At 42.5% G+C, this 13,949-nt stretch overlaps 1 protein-coding gene and 1 long non-coding RNA gene across 11 annotated transcripts in view; one reads left to right on the forward strand and one right to left on the reverse strand.

Annotated features, from left to right (window-relative positions):
* The window catches only part of FGGY (FGGY carbohydrate kinase domain containing), a 414,785-nt gene that overhangs the window by 149,020 nt on the left and 251,816 nt on the right, over positions 1 to 13,949 (reverse strand). The gene's annotated exons all lie outside the window — the stretch shown is intronic.
* LOC125097918 (uncharacterized) lies at positions 720 to 3,819 on the forward strand. The gene is made up of 3 exons (XR_007126645.1): positions 720 to 775; positions 1,789 to 1,840; positions 3,546 to 3,819. It is a non-coding gene; the product is annotated as an uncharacterized LOC125097918 (long non-coding RNA).

Consider the following 13,949-nt stretch of genomic DNA (forward strand, 5'->3'; position numbering starts at 1 on the left):
CAGGCTCAGCGGGGGCTCAGTTGTAAGGAAAAGGGGTAAAAGGAAGCTTTCTTGCCTGAAGGAATGGCATGTGGAGAGGCTAAAGCAATTAGAAAGCATTCCTTCATTCAAGAAGTATCTCTTGAATGTGTCTACTATATTCAATGCACTGTTCAAGGGGCAAGGACACAACTATGAAAAAACAAACTCCTACTTTCATGGAACATAGGGCTTGATGGAGAGTGGGGTGGTGAAAACACATGAATATTCAAATATATAGTATGTCAGCTCTGATAATTCTATTTAGAGAAATAAAGCAGGAGAAAGAGGCTAAGTGGTATGGGGAGGGCAAGTGTTATTATTTTAATAAAGGGTGATCTGGGTGGACCTTAATTATGAGGTTGCATTAAGCAGAGACTATAAGGGAAGGAGGGAGCAAAGCATGCAGTTAGGCATGATATGAGCAGAGCGGTGAGAGCAAGTACAAAGGCCCTGTGGCAGGGATGTGCTTGCTATCTTATATTAGTACTATAGCTGGAGTGGTGGTATGAATAAGGAGAAGAGTGATAGAGGGAGGAAAAGTAAAGATGAGCAGTTAAATGGGGAGTTAGGAGTGGGATATGGGGTCAAGAGAGTTGTTTTTTTTTTCCCCCTCTGTCCCTCCCTCTGGTTCTTTCGAAGGCAGCTATTATAGCATGCTTAATCTTAAGTGCTCAAGTAGAAAAAGATTTGTCAATGCACGAGGCGGAGAAGGGACAGAGCCTTGTGTATGTCCTACTTTATTGGACCTTTACAGGTAGGTGTACAGGGGGAGAACAGCTTTAGTCACTGCACTACTCCCTGTTAAGGTTGTTCTGTGAACTGTTTTTCCTTTTCCTGAGATGGAATTTTAGGTGGATCCATAATGTTCCTCTTAGATAACAAAAAAGTCTACTTTTTGTTACTAAAAAAGTTTACCTTCAAGCACTCCACTGTGATAACTAAACCTCCCATCTCACTGAATTAAAAAATCCCCCTACTAGAGCGAGAGTTTATTTCAGGCTTAGAAGCATACCTGGAGAAGGGGATGGGGAGCTATCCTGCCTCTCTGTTTTCTTGCTTCACATTCTCCTCCATGGGCTCTATACTCCACATAGGGGTGGGGTGCCCAGGGAAGGTTTTACTTAACTTTACTTAACTTTGTGATTGGGCTTCCATATGTCCTCAGGGTGGGGTGCCTATCCAATACAGGCTCTCTCGTCCTGTGGTCTCGGTAACTCACTACAATGTCCCCACGGGGACTCCCTCCACCTCTCCACAGTAGTATGCTTGAAGCTAGCTTGCTTTCTGTCCACTGCTCGACTCCCAAGTCCCTTTTAGCCCTGGTCTTCAGATGGTTTACCCGACAATTGGGATCACACTGCTCCTTCAGTTGAACCTTTTGGATGGGGTCCCACTCAAGATCCACGCAGCTGGCTCCTTTGTGCTCGACCCCCACACACCTTTGCCTTGTTTTTAGTGGTCATACAGCCTGTCCCCAAAGCAGCCCTCACTCTCTGCTTACTATCTCAGATACAACAGTCAACCTCAGCCTCTTTCCTGAGTCCTCACTTTTGACTTCTTCCATCTCTACTTAGTACCCCAGGGTGGGTTGTGCAATCTTTTAGCAAGTCCTGCGTAAGTGATCTGGTCTCTGGGGTCTCTCCCAACAACTCCAGAGAAGACCCCCTACAGTAAGAACCCATTACATGGAGCTGGAGCAGTGTGTGTGCAGGGAGAGGAGGTGGACAGAGCTGGAGATGCCTAAACAAACCGACCTTTACTTTCCAGGGAAAATGGTGTTGTCAAAGGCTTTCTGAACAGAGTCCCAAGATAGGAAAAGGTAATCCATTTCGAGCCACTGGACATTCTAATATTGGGTGTTACATGAACTAACTTACTAAATGAAATTCCCCTTTGAAATGGATAGTACACACAGGATTTGAACTACCACCGTCAGGTGTTTAAATCTACTAGACATTCTTACCTCACTTCCTGCCTCTTTTAGGACAACCAACCTCCCTCAGTTGTTCCCCAGTAAATCTGTCTACGTCCTTACTCAGATGTTCAACCCTGTCTTTTTGATGTAAACTCTAAGCCTGCCACTGTACCCAACCCCTCTCCAGGTTAATACTGGAATTCTAAACTCTCTCGTCAAACAACAGGACAGTCTTTTATGAATACTTTTGACTTCATTCAGAATAATCACTTTCATTGCCCTGTGGACAACATATATAAATTGAAAGACACTGGTAGGAGATGAATGGCTAACTTTAAAGAGAAAATGAAATAAGCAATTATTCTATTAAAGAGCGCATTTTATTTTTGTCCTGATTAAATCATCTTTACCACCTGGCTTCAGTTCAAATAAATGTGAATCTTTAGGGGCAAAGTCTAATGACCACGGGCAGAATTTTCTGGGACTGACTCACTCATTTATTCCTTCATATGTCAAATGACTAGCTGACCGTGCCAGGGGCTGAGAGGAAGCAAGAATGGCAGCATCATGAACTCAATTTATTTTACGAGGGGTATGGAAAGGAGTGAGATTTCTGGCTCGCTTTAAATAATAATTTGCTAACTTTAATTCCTTCATCCAACAAATACGTATTAAGTATCTTCCATTCATTCATTCGTTCATTCATTCAATACAGAATGCCTAATGAAGTCCCAGGCACTGTGCCAGACACTGTGGATACCATAACAAGTTAATGGTCATTGCCCTCATGAAGCTCACAGTGACAGAGCTCTGTGACTATGGAATTAGACTGCCAAATAAAATAATCCTTAGTGGCTATTCAAGTTCAAGCTACTGATCATCCATCCCGAAGGCTATAGAAGAGCATTTCCTCAATGTCATAAAGGGCATATGTATCAGAAACCTCCAGTACATATGCTCACTGGAGAAATTTTAGATATATTCCCTCTAAAATAAAGAACAAGATGAGATTACTTTTTAGTATCCTAACTGGTCGACAAAATACTGGAGTTCCTGACAAACACAACTAGACACAAATTCACACAACAAAAGGTACTGAGGAGCAAAGATCAAATTTTACAGGTGGTATGATCTTACAGACATAGCTCAAACTGTCCCCTCTGCTTGGAGCACTCTTTTTTCTAACCAGAATATTACAGTTCAACCTCACTGTCTTACAGAAGCCTTCTCCGACCAGCCAAACCACATCAGACCACTTAGCTGTGTAGTTTAAAAATCACTGGCAAAGATATATGCATGTGTGCATTTTAAAACTCTAAAGAGTATTTAGCTAGGTTAGTGGACATAAGATCAATGTCTTAAGATCAAATATATTTTTTCTATTCCAGCAACAACCAAATAGGAAATAGAACAGAAAACTAGATGCAGTTCATAAAAGCGCTTGGAAGTCACAATATAGAAATCTGATTCCTTTATCTGCATTCCTTTGCTATAGTGATTCCTTTATCTGTGTTCCTTTGCTATAGATAAATTAGAGTATAGAAATAAACTAATATATCTAATTTTTATTTACTTTTAAGAAGATATTTATATGTCACTTCTTTTACAGAGGTTGTATGTGGGATGCTGAATAATGATGTCCTAAAACATACCCCTGTCCAAATCCCTCCAACCTGTCAATGTTACCTTACAAGGTAAAAAAAGGATCTTGTGGGTGGGATTACATCAAGGATCCTGAGATGGGGAGATAATCCTCCATCATCCAGGTGGCTCTAAGTGCCATCATAAGGGACACTGGCCACAGATGTCGAGAAGGCAGTATGGCCATGAGGGCCACGATGAGTGATATGGCACAAGCCAAGATAAACCACAGCCACCAGGATCTCAAAGACACAAGGAACAGATTCTACCCTGGAACCTTCAGACAGAGTAGGCCCTGCCGACAGCTGATCTCAGCTTAATGAAACTGATTTTGGACTTCTGCTCTCCAGAACCTGAAGAAAATAAATGTGCATTGTTTGAAGCCACCAAGTTTATAGTCCTTTGTTACAGCAGCCATAAGAAATTAGTACAAAAGGTTGAATACATTTTAGATACTTCCCCAATTAACAGGTGTGCACGTGTGCACGCACACATAACACAGATTTTATAGTAACACAGAATAGAAGACTGATGAAAATCAGAGTGGAAATATGGCACACAGAAGGTTCCATACTTTAGCTTGAGTGTTCAATTTTAACTCTGAGCTTCCTGGCTTCCAGGGTTAGAAGAAAAGATGGGTTGTACAGCTTTTGTTACTAGAAAACAGAAAATATTGTAAAGTTCAGACTAAAGATCACTTTTCCAGTCACATAGATTCTAAAATAAACTCTCCAGCAGGACTTTAGAGGGGGTAAAATGTGTGACATATTAGCCCATCAGCATGGGCACAGCAAATACAGGCATGGCCTTTTCATGGCTAGTATGTTTTTGTTTTTGTTTTTTTTTTAATTTTTTATTCAAAAATGATTTCAGAGTTACAGAAATGTTACAAAGACAGGAGAATCCCATACACCCTTCACCTAGGTTCTGCCAATATTTTGCATAAGCATTGTACTTATATTTTATATGTGTGTATAAATTATTATTTTTGAATCATTTGAGTAGGATATTATGCCCATTTACTCCTAAATTCTCTTATCCAGCCATAACATAACTACCCTATCAGGAAATAAACACCAATACCAAATTATTTAATCTGCAGACCTTATTCAAATTAGATCAATTGTTCACAAAATGTCCTTTACCTGAAAAGAAAACTGCAAAAGCATACACAGCTTTTAGTTGTCTTATCTCTTCAGTCTGCTTTAATCTGGAACCCTCCTGTTTTAACTTTTTTTTGGCCTGGATATTTTTGAAGAGTAGAATAATTTACAAAAATTATTTTGTAAAGACCTCTCCAATTGGGTTTCTGACATTTCTTCATGATTAGATTTGGGTTAAGCATTTTTGTCAGAAGTAATCATGTGTTCATAGGGCTACTTCTTGGGGAGACCTTTGCTAAGAGGCAAGGGCAAAACACTGAATTTTTATATAAAAACAGAGCTGACAGGGTTAACAGAAAAAACTCCTGTCAGTTGAATCTGTCCAAGGAATGCCTAAGGCCCTGCTGCTGTCTAGCCAGACCTCTGTCCACTAAGCACTAGCTGATCCCGGAAGACTGGGTGACTCACCTAGGAAGGCTATATAGCACCTACCCGGCAAAGCTGATGTTAAACTTCCAAAAATGTCATGATTGCATCTTGTAAACATTCTTCAAATATATCCTCTTCTCCCCATCTCCTCCACTATAATCCAAAGCAAGCTGCCATGATCACCTCTCACCCAGAGCCCTCATCTCCTTCTACATGGTCCCCTAGCATCCACGCTGATCTCTCTCCAACCTGTTCTGCAAAATTGCAATTATTTGGATCCTTTGTAAATTCAAATACATTACCTACTATCATAAAACCTTTCAATTTCTTGCATGATAAAAGACCAAAATCCTTTATAAGGCTTATAGATCCAACCTGTCCTGCCCCTCTTTGCTTTTTTAGCCTAAACAGGCACCACTCCACTCTCCTATGTCACCTTGAACCTGACAACTTCCCTCCCATTATCCTGCTGCAATTTCTGGACCACTTTCTTCTCAGTCACCACCATGCAGACACCTCCTTCCTTCCCTATCACATTCTGCTTAGTTTTTAATCAAAGTATCTCAGCCCAAACATTACTGTCTTACAGAAGCCAACCGCGCAAACTCTATAGGTCACTTGGCTTTATGCTCTTATGGTTGTTCCTTTGCTTTACGGCACCTATATGTCATATACACAGAAGCGTGTATAAAACATAGGTGTACGTTTTAAATTATTTATTTTTAAAGATTTTATTTATTTATTTATTTGACACAGAGAGAGATCACAAGTAGGCAGAGAGGCAGGCAGAGAGAGGAGGAAACAGGCTCCCTGCCAAGCAGAGAGCCCGATGCGGGACTTGATCTCAGGAGCCTGAGATCATGACCTGAGCCAAGACAGAGGCTTAACCCACTGAGCCACCCAGGCGCCCCAGGTGTACGTTTTAAAGACCGATAGTAAGTACTCATGCTGGGCACTTGGGTGGCTCAGTGAGTTAAGCATCTATCTTCAGCTCAGGGCATGGTGATCTCAGGGTCCTGGGACTGAGCCCCGTGTCAGGGTCCCTGCTCAGGGCGAAGCCTGCTTCTCCCTCTCCTCCCTGGTAGTGCTCGCTGGTCTCACTTGTGCTGTCACTTTGTCTCTCTCTCAAATAAATACATTTTTTTTAAAGGAAAAAAATAAGTACTCATGCATCTTTCACCAGTAAATGCCAGCTCCTCAGAGTCCCACAGGAAGGCTTCTTCCCACCTCAACAACCAGCACCCCCCAGCCATGTAATGAACTAGTGTCCCGATATTTGTGGCAATCATTTCCTGGCCCGTCTCCCTAGGTTTGGCACCTATATATGCATTCCGAAAAGGTACTGCTCCTCTTGCCTCTTTTTGAAATTTATATGAATAGTTCTGTATTTCTTCCATATCCTGTTTCTTTCACTTAAAATTAATTGCTCTATGTTGCTCATATAGCTTTACTTCCTTCATTTTAAATAGGCACACCACCGTAGGACTATAATGTAATCTAATGATCCATTCTATGACTGGTAGAAGTCTGGGCTGATTCACATTTGGGGCTAGTATGAGAAATAACGCAATGAATGTAATTGTCCCTGGGTACACACAGGTACGCGAGTGCAATACCTTCTCCAGGATTTTACAAGGAATGGAACTGGCGGACTGCAGGGCACATGCATATTCAAAAGGCATCACTTTGCTGTTTTCCAAAGTGACTGCACCAATTCGTACTCCCACCGCCGGATATGACTGTAAACCATTTATCACGGTCTGTAATCATACATTTTTGTGACTGCTTAATATCTTTCCTTTTCAGTAGCCTGTAAGGTCTAAGTCTACTTGTGCTATTTTTCACTCCAGCACCTAGCACAGAGTAGATGCTCAAAAACAATTGCCTGAATAAAAGGAGGCACTCTGGATTTAAAAAGGCTCGTATCTTTGATGTGAGCATAGGTCTGACATCAAAACCCACGTCTTCCCTACCATGTTATATGTTATATTTTCCTTATCTCCAAAGGGTAATGATCATTTGTATCCTACCTACTACTTTCCAACGTAATGGTAGCAATCAAATGAGATTACAGATACCAATCCGACAAACACGGAGAGCACTCCAGCCGTGTTCCTCTGCTGTGCACCTGGACCCAAAGATCCACAGATGGGGTATATGCAAGCTGCCTGTCAGTGGCAAAAGCCTTATGAATGTATGTGGATTAAGATTACTTTGTAGAGAAGACAGGGGGGTGGTCTCAGATATCACGGCAGGGAAAACCAGGGAGACCAATTAATGCTTTCAAGTCCAAACTGCACCTGTGTCCCAAATTATTCACCAGCACAGACAAAATGAGCTTACTCCAATCCCTGATCAGAACAAACATTTTTAAATGCTTTCACCCAGGTGGTATCATCTTTCCTCTGTGCTAGGGATCTAGGAAGGGCTGGGCAGAGAACTCGGTTAGACACTTGGCTTCAGCTTGGCGCTATGGGCTCAAAAGTAAACTCTGACTTCCTATTTACACGGAATGATCTTAGGCCTTTGTGGTTTCCTGCTGCATTCTGGTGTGTCTGTGCTTTGGTCTCTGTGTTTGCCTTTGCAGACCTGCAAATGGGGTGTCTGTTTCACTTCATTCTGCTTTTCAGGAGAAAATAAGAATTCCACAGTCTCTAACTGTTGGCAGATTCTACCAGGTACTAATCTAAGTCCTGACTTCCCACGCCTTCCGCCCTTCAGCTCACCGAGCAAGACCTTATTTGAAAGGAAGGGGATTCAAGGAACCTCCTAGTGTGTCCCAAACAGATGGGGACTGACTGTCCCAACTTGATTTCCTTCATTTTGCAGTCATTTCACATTCACCGACTTCACGCTTACCTTCTGTACAAGATGCTGTGCGAAGCCCAGTGGAAACGCTCACAGGAAGATACTGGAATGCTGCTCGGGAGAAGTGGATTGAGGTTTTTCTGCAAGTCCTCCCTTACAAGCACTGGGGTATATGTTCCAAGTACAGATTTGCAGATACTCCTCCCAGGCAGACTTACTCCATCAGACTTTGTGGGAGTGGGACCTGGGGGAGTGCCTTTTTAGGGAGTTCCTCAGGTCTCTTGTATGCAAGTGAACTGAGAGCTAATGGCTTACAGATCAGAGAATTTCCAGTCACAATGGAGACTACTGACAGAACCAGGAGACTTTCTGGTAATGAACCAGGTCTCCCCCAGCTGCCTGATCCTTCAATTTGAGTAAATAAAGATGAATCCACTAAGCACGCAGAGGAGAAGGCTCAGGGCTTCCTCAGAGAGTATCTGAGTCTCTGCCCTATCACTTGCTAGCTGTGGGACATGGAACAAATCACTGTTTCTTTGAGCCTCAGTTTAAAAAAGAAAACAGCCCCTGCTCTGAAGGCCTCACACAGTTATTCTGAGTATCAAATTCCACTAGGCATTTAACAAACTTCAAAGCACCAAGAAAAAGTTAAGTCTTTTTATCATTACAAAAACGTCAATAAATAAGAAAATAAAGCCAACCCCTAAGGCTTCTCTCAAGCAGTCAGAACTACCCCACCTTCTAACTAACCCAAGCTCTGAGAAATCTTTTCTTTCCTTTTACTGTAAAGGACATTTTGTGGACAGGTGATGTAATTTGAATAAGATCCATAGATTAAGTAATAGAATCCTATCTGTGTTTATTTCCTGACAGGATAATTGTATTAGGCTATATAAGAGAATATTCTTGTTTTTATAAAATAGATACTGAAGTATTTAGGAGGAAATGGGCATTATATCTACAACCTACTCTCAAATGATTGAGAAAAAAATATTTATACACACATAAAAAGTATGGGTACAATGCTTATGCAAATATTAAAAGAATCTAGGTGAAAGGTATACAGAATTCTTTGTTCTATTTTTGCAACTTTTTCAAAAAAAAATTATTTATTTATTTGATAGACAGAGATCACGAATAGGCAGAGAGGGAGGCAGAGAGAGTGGAGAAAGCAGGCTGCCCCCTATGCAGAGAGTCCGATGATCGGGACTCGATCCCAGGACCCTGGGATCATGACCTGAGCCGAAGGCAGAGGCTTTAACCCACTGAGCCGCCCAGGCGCCCCTATTTTTGCAACTTTTCTGTAAGTCTGAGATCACTTTCTAAATATTTTATTTATTTGAGAGAGAGAGCTCACGAGCCAGAGCTAGAGCAGGAGTAGGGGTAGAGAGAAAAGCAGACTCCCCACTCATCAGGGAGCCCCAGGGTTCAATCCCAGGACCCTGAGATCATGACCCGAGCCAAAGGCAGACACTTAACCTACTGAGCCACCTAGGTGCCCCTGAAATCATTTTTGAATAAAAAGATGAAAAACAAAAAAGTGAGGAGGCAGTTTCTCCTAAACATAGTAACTATGTATTATGTGCTTCTTTCCAGGTTTTAGGTTCTCTCAGATTTTTCTGAAAGCAGAGCTCGAAGCCGGGCCCAGCCCTGGGTAGGCTAGCAGGATACATTCTTGATATCATGTTAACGTTTTCAAGGAATAGATACAAAAGTCAGGAGCCTATCCAGATCTCACTTCCCCTAATATGATCTTGCTCTCCAATCTCTTCAACCTCATTTCCATCATCTCTTAGATGGAGAAATATACCCTGGGGGACCATTTTAGGTTAATACCTTCTAATGACATTTACTTTTTGTTTAACCTGAATATATTAGTATTACCTTTTATTAGGATGCAAAACATAGCTACTACATCTTTCTCTTTTCTTCAATTAACCTTACATATCACAACAGTGAGGATTAGACCAGCACAGAACCCAGCACAAGGTCCACAGGGAATAAATTCTAGCTGTTACTAAGTATAAACCTATTCCTTGCTCATTTTTGAAATGCTGTCCCCAAAAAATTCTTCTTTGCACACCAGGCAGGAACCTGAGGAGCCTTTTCCTTTCTGAATATTTCTTTCTCTTTTTCAGATCCAAGACTTTACACCCTTACACTTGGGGTTTGGTGTTTCATATCTATTTGACGGGGGATACAAATTACTTGCTGTTAGCATATCTCTGGGGGTTAGCCTGATTATAAACTATGTGTCAAACACCTAGGGTGTTCTCTAGAGACAGAGCATGAAGTAGGCTTTTCCCCAACTGCTCAAGGAGCTCAGGCTTATGGGGAAGACACACAGAAGGCAAGCACTGGGCTGCAGCGGCGCGGAAGAGCCAGGAGGGTCTGCAGGGGCACAGCTGACTAAAGCTGGCGGAGGAAAGAGAGCCTCAGAGAGACCCCTGAGCTGGGACTTTGGTGAAGACGCACACCAGGGATGGCACAGTGACCGAGGACACGGGCTTGAGGTCCCTGTGCTTCGGTACAACCTCAGCTCCACTCCTTGCTCTGTGACCTTTCCACACCTCAGTTTATGCTTCTGAACACTGGAGATCATAACTCAATGAGAACTACCCCAGAACTTACCGTGAGTATCAAGTAACACAGAAAATGCTCAGTAAATGTGAATTATAACAATGGTGAGGATTCTGGTGATGATGGCACTCACAACGCAGAAGGGAGATGCAGCCCCTCATGCAGAGAAAGCACAGGCTCTGAGGCTGGTCAAAGGAGAGCAAACGGACTCTTCTCCAGAAGAGTAAACACAAGTCTGTACCACTTCTAAAGCATTCCACATGGCAAGTTCTTCCCTGATTCATTTGATGGTCAAATCCAATGTGAACTGATCAAGAGATATTTAGAATCTCTTTAATTGGTGTGAATCCTCTCAAGTTTTACTGTGGAAATACTAATGTGTTCATTGGGGTGCAGACCCAGACCTGTATGGCAGTGTCATGTAATACACTGCAGACACACAGTATTAACTTTTAAAGTCTCTATTCTCAAACATCTTGGGCCCCGTGGAATTCAGATAAGGGTGTGTGAATGTGCCTGTCAGACTATAGAGAAGTGAGAGACAGTGAGGGATAAAGCTAGAGGTGGGTAGGGCCCAGATCACGTGAGCCCTCCCATGCCCTGCTAGGATTCTGGGACTCAGGAGACACACCGAGAGATTTTACTCAAGACTGTGAAGCCACCAGACTTAATACTGAGGAGCCTCTTCACTGTGGGTCTGTCACGGTGGTCAGGGCCATATAAACTAGTGTCTGGCACAACCACAGAAAAACAAATATACATATTAATAAAACTGGCCAATTTGTCTCAAGTTCTCTCTTCTTTTTCACAGGCCATTTCCCTAATGCCAGAGAACACTAGCCCTATATTCCAAGACCATAGTAAATCTCTCATCAAGGAGTTACATGGAAACATAAGGAAGTTTCAGTAAATTTTAACATGCAGGCAAGAGGACAGATGCCCAAGTCAGGGAGGATCCACGACTGCTCTAAGCCAAGCAGCACCTTCCAGCTAAATGTCCCGTTCACCTACAGAATCAAGACCCAGTGCTTTCCTGGCTCCACACAAGGCCACAACCAATGGCTGAGAAGCCCACGCATAAATTTGGTAACTGGATATAGTGGATACTTTTCGATCAGTTTTGTGTTTTTGCTTTTGGCCAGTTTCAAGCCAAAATTCACTGAAAAACTCAGTTCTCAAGTAGGTGGAGTTTGGCTGCTGGATTGACCAATGTTCTGTGTCAAGTGGGAAGAGTCTGTTGATCAAAGAAAGAACCAAAGCCATACAGAAGACTAGGTAGTTCACATGCTGTTCTCCCTTTCACACATAGCCTTAAATACATTAAAAAAAAATTAAATCAAACTGGTATGGCATGATCTGGTCTTCAATAAACTTGGATGTGTATGTGGTATACTGTATTTGGCTACCTAGTATGTTTCTGCCTGTCCTTCTGTCCATCTATCAATCCAACAGGTACTGGTCCCAAGCCACATGTCAAAGACTGTGCTAAGTGCAAGGAAATGGAAAGCTACTGTTTTGAGATCTCTTTCTGTCCCCTCCCTAAGTAACAAAGGCTACATGCTGGTATCTTATCGTGTAACCAAAAGGATGCACACTAAAATTTTCTCCTTCTCAAATACCACTAACCTCAGTTCTATAGAGGCTTTAAAGATACATGGTAGGGGTGAATTTTAGAACATGTGAATGATCTTTCATTAAAACAATTTTTTTTTAAATACATATGACAGCATGCAGTCACTTTCACCTCCACTGGATTTAAGACTCCTGTTTTTTTCTAATTGAATATATCCTAAATTTTTAACAGCATGGTCAAATGCCCATTTAGTTTGCTTTTGAATAAATTTTTCTTTTGGCAGTAGGGAGCCACTGACTATTCATTAGGAAGAGACTTTCAGTCTCAATCTTACAGTCTTCACTGTTCAATAAACTTCTCACAGGTTCTTATTCTGGGATCTTTGGTTTCTTAGATGTTTGTTCCTGCTCCTCACACTCTAACACTGTTTAAGCGGAAGAAGAGAAACTGTCCCTCACTTATAATGGCTCTGGAGGACAGAATTTATGAAAATTTAATTAACATGTGAAAAAAAGAGGCCCTTGGAGCATACAAGGGGAATGGGAGAAGGGAGTGAAAAAAAGAAGAGGACATCTACAAGGCCAAACTACTAAAACTTCTGAACTAAAGGCACACAGAACTAAGTGAATAGGAATGTGTCAAGGACCGTGGCACAGTACCCGGTCCTCGGGGAGGGCTTTAGGAAGGCTGTCTTCGGCATCTTTTTCACCCGCCCTGAGCCTCTGAAGAAGCACAGATACTCCCATAACTGCTAGATCGCCCTCAGCAGCCACACTACCAGAGTTACCCCCACAGCAGATGAGTGGTAAATGGGAAAAGGAGGAACAAAAAAATCAATGTGGTTTTCATTTCATGCTCTTCCAAACCAATATAAAAACATCTTCATGAGTTGGGAGGTTGGCCGCCTGTCTTCAAATTGCCTTTTCAAGTACTTGACCACAGAGCAGCAGGGAAACAGGGAAGACTCATAAATACTCTTTTCCCCAGGGACGACGGTGACAAGCGATGCTGTTTATTTTTATTGTTATCATTAGACTGGTGGCCTCTTGAGAGGCAATGATTTGAAAGCCCAGGAAGTGGGGAAAACAAGAGCACTGTGGTCTAGCTTTGATCCAAGCCTAACTTTGCACTTCTCATCAGGCACTGGAAAAGATGTACCTTGTAACCATTCCACCCCCATTCCCACAAAACACACGTGCGCTCGGACTCTTCTCCAGAAGAATAAACACAAGTCTGTACCACTTCTAAAGCATTCCACATGGCAAGTTCTTCCCTGATTCATTTGATGGTCAAATCCAATGTGAACTGATCAAGAGATATTTAGAATCAGAACGATGGTTCTGCCAGGAGTTGAGAATATCAGCTCCACAATCGGGGAGTTGGAAACCGACCTCTAGGACTTGCTAGCTCTGTCTCCTTGGGCGAGTACTTGGTCCTTCTGAGCCTCAGTATCCACTTGTAAAATGGAAGGGTAATTCAGATAACTGCATAAGGTTCTTAGAGAGGTTTGACCAGAAATTTACATTTCTCACCCCATCAGAAGCATGTAGTACACATTAGCTGTGACTCTTACTGCCGCTAATTTTATTGTTTCCTTGCTTCTTTTTTTTTTTATTTTTATTTATTTATTTGACAGAGAGAGAGGGATCACAAGGAGGCAGAGAGGCAGGCAGAGACTGAGGAGGAAGCAGGCTCCCTGCTGAGCAGAGCGCCCGATGCGGGGCTCGATCCCAGGACCCCGGGACCGCGACCCGAGCCGAAGGAGAGGCTTTAACCACTGAGCTGCCCAGGCGCCGCGTTTCCTTGCTTCTCTCACCATTCTTCTGTCTCTGTGGACAGCCAGGCCCAGGCCAGTTGACAAAAACCACCGGAAGCTTTT

The sequence above is a fragment of the Lutra lutra genome, chromosome 4, assembly GCF_902655055.1.
Source record: "Lutra lutra chromosome 4, mLutLut1.2, whole genome shotgun sequence".
NCBI classification, from domain to species: domain Eukaryota; kingdom Metazoa; phylum Chordata; class Mammalia; order Carnivora; family Mustelidae; genus Lutra; species Lutra lutra.